The following is an 8,162-nucleotide window of genomic DNA, read 5'->3' as shown; positions in this document are numbered from 1 at the left end:
AGTGTGGTCCATGTATAAAAATGTGACCATTCTAGTTTAAATGTTTGTTGATACTCTTCAATCTTTGGGACAAGACTCTTCGAGTTTAGGTGTCTATTGATTGTTCCATATAATAGGTAAATTATTAAGTTTAGGTATCCGCTAAGAGATGTTAGAACAATAAAAGTTGTTCTTCATATTTTCACTTTAGAAAATAGATTTATTATATGTAAAAGTTAACTTTGAAGTCGAATAAGTACATTTTATGTCAACAAAACACCACTATGCGGGTTTAATTAATGTTACATTTCGAATCTCTACATGTATTACTAATTTTACAATATATATATATATATTTTTTTAGAAAGAGATTTTATTGTATCATATATATTTATAAAGTATAAGGTACTAGAAGCTATTTCACTTCATCAACATGATTTATAATTAATAAATATAAATGAATTTTCAACATAAGACCTTTAAAACATAAAAAAATGAACCAATAAACTTAAAATTAATAAACACGTGCATCACACGTGAGCCATTACTAGATGATTCCAAATGGTTAGTAACATAACAGATTGAACCATCACAAACTAATTATAATGTACCAGAAAAATAATATTCTATAACAAACGAATAAAACTAAAATTAAGTCAACTGTATAATAGTAAATGAGCAAAGACTTCTTTACTGTTAAATATGGTTTATGAATGATAATTTTCGTATATCTATTTTATAATTTATATACTCTATCTTTAGTATATTAGTCAATTGATATACCAAATATAATGTATATCAAATGACTGATATACCAGATATAAAATATATCAGATACACTATTGATATATATGCTGAAACATCAATAAGGGTAAATTTAGAATAATAAAAAACAAAAATCTGCTTTTCTATTTTTTTGCTATATTAACAAATTCTGAAAAACTATTATTGAATTTGTAAATTTAAGGATTTTTATTAAAATTGATATTTAAAAGTATAGGGATAAAAATTAAATAATATTAAAATATTTGACCCATATAAAAGGGAACTTTGAAACTTTGTAGAAAAAGAAATAGAAAACGGAAAAAAAGAAATAATAAAAAAGAATGTGTGGATATGGATAGAGGGAAGCCACGATCATGGAGAAGGAAAAGTAAATGGAGGGAAGGGAAAGGAGAAAGCGAGAAATAATAAAATACCATTTTAATTTCTATATTGAAAATGAGTCGATTTATTTATAAATATAATAAAATATCACTATCTATTAATGATAGATAGAAATAATCAGAGAGACATTTATAGACATCTATCACTGTGTATCATTGATATTGATAGATATTTATCATTGTCTATCCCTGATAGACAGTGATGTTTTGCTATATTTGAAGATATTTTCAGCAAGTTTTTCATTTAAAATAATTATCAATTGTTTAATTTTAGTTTTTTTTAAAGTAGTTTAGTTAATGTACACTATATTGTCTAATTTCATTGTATATATTTTAACAGTAGAAACTAAAATTAACAGATTGTTTGAGTTGAGTCATGAATTCTAAAGTTATTATGCTAAATTTATGAAGTATGTATTTGAGGTGTAGAGTTGTTAAATGAAATTTTTTGATAAATGTGAATATTATTGAAGTTTTATTTTTCACCACTAATTTATGAAATTGATGGGCTAAAATTGACTTTTCAAAAGAAAAAGAGAGAGAGAGAGGTACTCAAAAGAAAAATGAAAAAGAAAAAGAAAAAAAAAAGAAGAAATGGAAATGGAGAGAGAAATTGAGAAATAAATATCTCAAAAAAGGGATATGATTGCAAATTCGGCAGAGAAGAAAGAGAATAATGGAGAGTCGCTAAGAAAATTTTCCAACCCGGTAAGCTATCTATTATTCTTTAAAGTTTAAATATAGAAGAATCAATAAAATTATAGAAAGATTTGGACGACACTTCTTAATGCAAGTCTTTGATTGTCTGTTGGTTAAAAGTTTCTATGGATTTTGTTGATAGCGTATTTGCTTAAAGATTGTTTTGAAAGAGACGAAAAAAATAAAAATAAATTAAATGATAGTTTTCTGGATTTTCTTACCTTTTTCATAAATGTTTTGTTTGAATTTGTTTCCTATGAAATTGTGTGGATTCTTGTGGGGAATTCTTTTTGAGGTTGTCTAAAGTAATAGATAGAAAAGGAAATAGGAATTCCAAGCTTTTGTTTGGATGAATAATAGGAAAGAAGGAAAGAAGGAAATGATGCAGCAAGTGTGAATTTTGTGAAAGTGATCAAGAAAATGGGTTTATTTCATGGGATAGCAAGAAGATAAAGGAATGATTATGGTAAAAAGAATCAAAAGGAAATGTGTTGTACAACTACCAAGTAAGTGAAACTGAGGGAGAAATTTTACTGTGGGTTGTAAGGGAGTCACATGGATGAGTACAAAAATAAAGGGAATTTGAATAATATCATTTTCATGGTTTTAATTACATTACATTATAGATGTTGGTGTCGGAAACTCGCATGTGGCCCTTGCGTGCTCTGTCGACTTGCTCCTCAGGTCCGACCTTTTCATTCAAGTTGACCTGTGTGAGAGTACTCACACCAGTGTGGTGCTGAGCTTACCACACTTCGATGCCTAAGTTAGTACAAGGAGTATTTAGTTTAGCTAAGCACAGAGAAGAGGATTTAGAATTTCTCCTTTGGAGTTTCCTTCTCCTCTTTGGTGCAGTTGAATGGGGCTATTTATAAAGTCCTTCCCTTGCCAATTGTTTTGTATTACATGTAATGTGGACGGTGTCAAGGTAGTTGTGGCCCTCGAGATTGCAGTGGATGTGCACTAGCGTCGGGCTTGACTCGATCATTTCCCTTTTGGTGTAATCCTTCAAGCTTGGCTGGTTGATCCAGAACTTGAGGGTCTAACTTTTTCCCTTTTGGTACTCACGGTCCCCCATGCCGCCTCCTGGTTCCCTTGGACTTGGACCCGTTTACTAACAAGTAACAACCATTTATGAATATTTATGTTAATTCATATTTTCTTTTAATTGTTTTCTTATAACCTCTCACCACTCATTTGCTTTTTACCCAAATCTTTTGTTTTAAACTTTTCTACCAGATCTGTTTGAGTGTCCAATGAGACTATCAAAGTCCAGATCATGTGCCACCAATCGCATATAAATTCTACATTATTCTGTATGTATGTAGAACTGATGCTTATTTTTATAGTTAAGAGTGGCTAGCTAGCATCATTTCAATTATTTTATGTTTTCTTTAGATTTATGATGGTTTGTAATATTAGTTATTACATTTATAGTTAAGAGTGGCTAGCTAACATTTTTTCCTCATTAAAAACATTGTGGTGAGATTCTAGACTTTTGGACCAAAATTTGGATAGTGTGGAGTGAGCCACACACCTGGTGTGGTGATGCACATGAAATATTTTGGAAGTGTTTATATATTTTTTCTGAACCGTTTCAATAAGTTTTTGTTAGTCACCAACTATTTTTAAAAAAATGTTTAATTTTTATAAGTTTGCAATGGATTCTATAGTTTAGTTAGGACATATTGTCAGCTCTCCAACATTCTAAGTTTTTGGTGGTGTAATATGGGGCAAGGTATGTTGAGATATATAACCAAATGAACCATTAAGTTTATTATTTTCCCTCTGAGTACGTATCATTTCTTTTCCTTACTCTCTCATTTTCAGTCATCTATCACATTGATTCATACAAAATTCCTCCTTTTTTTATACGATGACTTTCATAAAGAAAAGATGGAAGAACCAAATCCCAACTTATAAACTTGCTCTTTTAGATCTTCGAAAACCTGACAATTCACAGAAGAGAAAGAACCAAGGAAGAGAGGAAGATAAGTGGTTGTCGCTGCTGCTGTTGTCAGAGCAAGCCACTGTGGGTGTGCTGCTGTCGCTGTAGTTGTGCTGCCTCTGCGGGTAAAAATGCGTTTTGTTCCTCTCTTTTTGGTTCCTATAATCTTTTATTGATTACTCTTTTCAAATATTTCTCTCAAACCAACTTAATTCATAAATTCATTTTTTTAAAAAAAATTATTTTGAGTTGTTGCCAAACACTCTAATTTTTTTCGAAATTATTATTTGATTACCTGAAAGATAGACACGTTAAAAGTTAAACCAAACACATACTTGGTTAGTCAACATTGTTTTTCTTTCTATCTTCAGACCTTACAAAATGCATAGTTCATCATCATCTTCTTTGGATCGTCCTAAGATGAACTACGATGTGTTCATAAGCTTTAGAGGTAGAGATGTTCGTCACACTTTTGCAGGATATTTGTATGATGCTTTGAATCGTTTGGGGATAAAGGCTTTCTTGAATGGAGATGATCTTCATGGCTTATTCCAAATAATCGATGAATCGAGATCTGCCATTGTCGTTCTTTCTGAAGATTATGCTTCTGCTAAATGGTGTTTGAGAGAGTTGACTAAGATAATGGATTCCATGGGAACTACGATGGATCGTGTTCTTCCTGTGTTTTATCATATTGATCCATCTGTTGTTAAGGATCAATCTGGAACTTTTAAGAAAAGTTTTGATGAACATGAAGCCAATGCTCTAAAGGAAATTGATGATCAAGAGAAGGAGAAGCGCTTGAAGGAACTCCAAAGTTGGAAAAGTGCAATGAAGAAAATTGGCAATCACACTGGAGTTGTCATCACTAAGAATAGGTAAACTTCAAACATCTATTATTTATTTCTTAAACAACTTTTATCGCCATCTCTTTTAATTATTTCAATTTGATCTCTTATCAATTTTAATCTGGTTCCTATATTCTTATGTATATGTGAAGATAAGTTGAACATTTGTATTTGGTTAGCTTATTAGGATATGAATTAGTATAGAAAGAAAAAAATGGGTTAAATTAGCTAGGCCAATTGTATATATGGATATCTAACCCAAAAATAATTGCAAATCTAACACAATGTTAAACTATTTGCAAATATGACACAATATTGACTATGATTGAGGTCTATTAGTCACAGGTGTCTATCATTATTTTGTTTGCATATTTATTTGCTAATATGCTAATTTTTATTCTTATTCCTTAGCATATGATTATAATTAATTGAAACTTTGACTATGAATGCTTGTCTAGTTGCTAAAAGTCCTGTTGACTGCAAAGTAGCAAGAACTGGATCGTGCATGTGTATTTGTTGGTTGTTCCAAGAGATTCATATTAGCATGATCCTAAAAAGAAAGTTATAAAATTATGAGATGACTAAATGTTAAAGAAATTTCAGTTATCATTTGTGTTAAAATCATAATATTATATATACATGGATCAAATTTTGAAAATTGAATATTACAATTTAATTCACAGTAGTCACTTAACATGAAGTATAATTTTATCTTGCAGTTCTGAGGTAGACATAGTAAATAAAATTGCAAATCAAATATTTGATGTATGGCGTCCTAAGTTGGAAGCATTGGATAAGAATTTAGTTGGAATGACATCTCGATTGCTCCATATGAATATGCATCTTGGTTTAGGATTAGATGACGTACGCTTTGTTGCGATAGTAGGAATGGGTGGTATTGGTAAAACAACTATTGCTCAAGTTGTTTTTGATTGTGTTCTTTCAAAGTTTGATGATTGCTGCTTTCTAACATTACCTGGAGGTGATTCAAAGCAAAGTTTAGTGTCATTACAAAGGGAAATGCTTTCTCAAATTTTTCATAAAGAAGATTTTAGAATATGGCATGAGAATCATGGAGTAGAGATGATAAAACATCGACTGAGTGGTAGAAAGGTTCTTATTGTTCTTGATGGCGTTGAAGAGAGAAGGCAGTTAGAAATGTTGGCTGGAAGCACCGAGTGGTTTGGTCCTGGAAGCAGAATCATCATTACAACTAGAAATAAAGGAATATTGAACCATCATAATTATGATGAAATGAAAGAATACAATGTTGAGGAACTAGATCATGATAGTGCTCTTCAACTTTTTTTGAAGCATGCCTTTGGTAGTAATCGTCAAAACACTGACAGTTTCATGGATCTCAGTAACGAGATGGTTGAGAAGGCTAAAAGACTTCCATCGGCTTTAAGAGTGATTGGATCTTTTTTATATGGTAAAGAGACTACAATATGGAGAGAAACATTGAAGAGGCTCATCAAAGTGGATGAAAGAAGTTTTTTTTGATGTATTGAAAATAAGTTATGATGGATTGGCAGTAGAAAGCCAACAAGTTTTTCTTGACATCACATGTTTCTTCAATGGAAAAAATGAAGATAGAGTAATTGAAATATTGGAGAGTTTTGGTTGTAGCGCTAAGAGTGAAATACAATTATTGATGCAAAGATGTTTAATTGAAGTTTCACATAAGAAAATATTGGTGCATGATTTAATTCTTGAAATGGGTCGATAAATTGTTGCGTAAGGAGTCTCTCAGTCAACCAGAAAAACAGAGTAGGATTTGGCTTCATGAAGATCTCTACTGCAAGTTTGCTGAAAAACATGTAAGAAAATCGGTTTACTTTATAATGTTTATGCCTAACATTCTCCTATTCCTTCAAAAGTTACCATTATTATGTTCTTTTTTATTTTTACTTTTTTTTATTTTTTTTTATTTTTGTGTGTTAGGACTTGATGCATATTCAAGGAAGAGTTTTAAGTTTGGAAAAAGAAATGGATGAATCCTTAGAATTGGATACCGAATCCTTTTCAGAGAAGACCAAACTAAGAATATTGAAAATCAATAATGTGGAGCTCTCTGAAGACATTGAATATCTCTCTCAATTGTTGCAGATAATTAATTGGCCTGGCTATCCTTCGAAGAGTTTGCCCCCAACGTTTCAAGTGCGGTATTTGTTTGGACTACTCTTGCCTCATAGTCACATTTTACGACTTTGGGATGGAAAAAAGGTTAGCCTTAAAACTCTTAATTCTCCCCCAACTCAACATCGAATTTGGAAGTCAATGCTCCCTCAATTCAACATTCATCAAACAGTATCTACTGGTTTGGGGTGCCTTAAAACTCTTAATTTGATGGGTTGCAAACTTATGGATGAGGACATTCCTGAAGATCTCCATTGCTTTTCCTCATTAGAAACACTAGATCTGAGCTATAATAAATTCACAACACTCCCTGATAGTCTTAGCCACCTCAATAAGTTAAAAACATTGAACCTGAATTTTTGCACTGAGCTTAAAGACTTACCAAAGCGTCCAGACAGTTTGCAATATGTAGGAGGAATAGACTGCAGATCAATGTCAGAACAATATTATAACAAAATTTTGCTTATCCCTTCAAATTCTGGACACCAACTTTACCTTAATTTTATCATTCGTTCCGAGGATACAAATGTAGAATGTGCCATGAACTTGTTCCAACATTCGATATTTACTCGAAGATCGTTTGTGGTATGCATAAAATCGATCTAATACCACCGCCTTTTGGATAAATAAAAACTTTAATTCCTAATTATTCTTCTTTTTGCAGCTAAATATTATATAAGAGAAACCATCCACTATCATCCATGAAGATGTCGACATGTTGGAGTGGTTTGGCCAGATAAATGAAGGGAATTGGATAAACATCCAGTATGAGCAAGAATTCTCAATCAGTAAACCACTCAATATCATGTATGAAGATGTTGATCTAAGCAATGTTTGTGGAGTTTTCCTCTCAACAAACATTGAATTTCCACTAATTTTAGATCATCTTGCACTTGGAGGATTCTCTGTTAGCTTTGAAATGTTCTGGTGGAACAATGGGTTATGAGATGTCCCAATTTAAAGCTACAAGATTCTTTTGCGTAGCATACATACCAATTTGAATGTTTATACATCATAGTTTGATGGTTCAAAGATGCTTCTCTATCAAGTCTACAATTAGTTATTGTTGTGATCATATAGATGCAAGCAAGGTCAAAATCAAAGCATGTGGTGTTTCATCTTTACTCTCCTGGCTAAATGTATCAGAGTATTTGGGAAAGTTGTTCGCTAAACGTTATTGCTCTAAACGCAATTTCTGCACCATGATTCGACAACATTATGATCATAATAGTGAATGTAGGTGTGATGAACTTGAGGTTGCAAAGGATGACTTTTCATCCTATACATTTGAATCTGATGATTCAACATTTTTGCTAAGGATGAACCTCAGAGTATTGGGGATAATAAACTGATCTTCATCTGCTTGTGGACGTAGTTAACACA

At 31.8% G+C, this 8,162-nt stretch overlaps 1 pseudogene across 1 annotated transcript; it reads left to right on the top strand.

The window, feature by feature from the left end:
- Positions 1-1,732: 1,732 nt before the first annotated feature.
- On the top strand, positions 1,733-8,143 carry LOC120080516 (TMV resistance protein N-like; annotated as a pseudogene). Its single transcript, XR_016530318.1, has 6 exons — positions 1,733-1,853; positions 3,782-3,917; positions 4,164-4,670; positions 5,360-6,460; positions 6,585-7,364; positions 7,444-8,143. The product of XR_016530318.1 is annotated as a TMV resistance protein N-like (transcript).
- Positions 8,144-8,162: the final 19 nt, after the last annotated feature.

This window comes from Benincasa hispida, chromosome 6, assembly GCF_027475165.1.
Source record: "Benincasa hispida cultivar pf3 chromosome 6, pf3_genome.v1.1, whole genome shotgun sequence".
Lineage (NCBI taxonomy): Eukaryota > Viridiplantae > Streptophyta > Magnoliopsida > Cucurbitales > Cucurbitaceae > Benincasa > Benincasa hispida.
The sequence above is the reverse complement of the archived record's forward strand: the minus strand, read 5'-3'. Positions and strand labels throughout refer to the sequence as shown.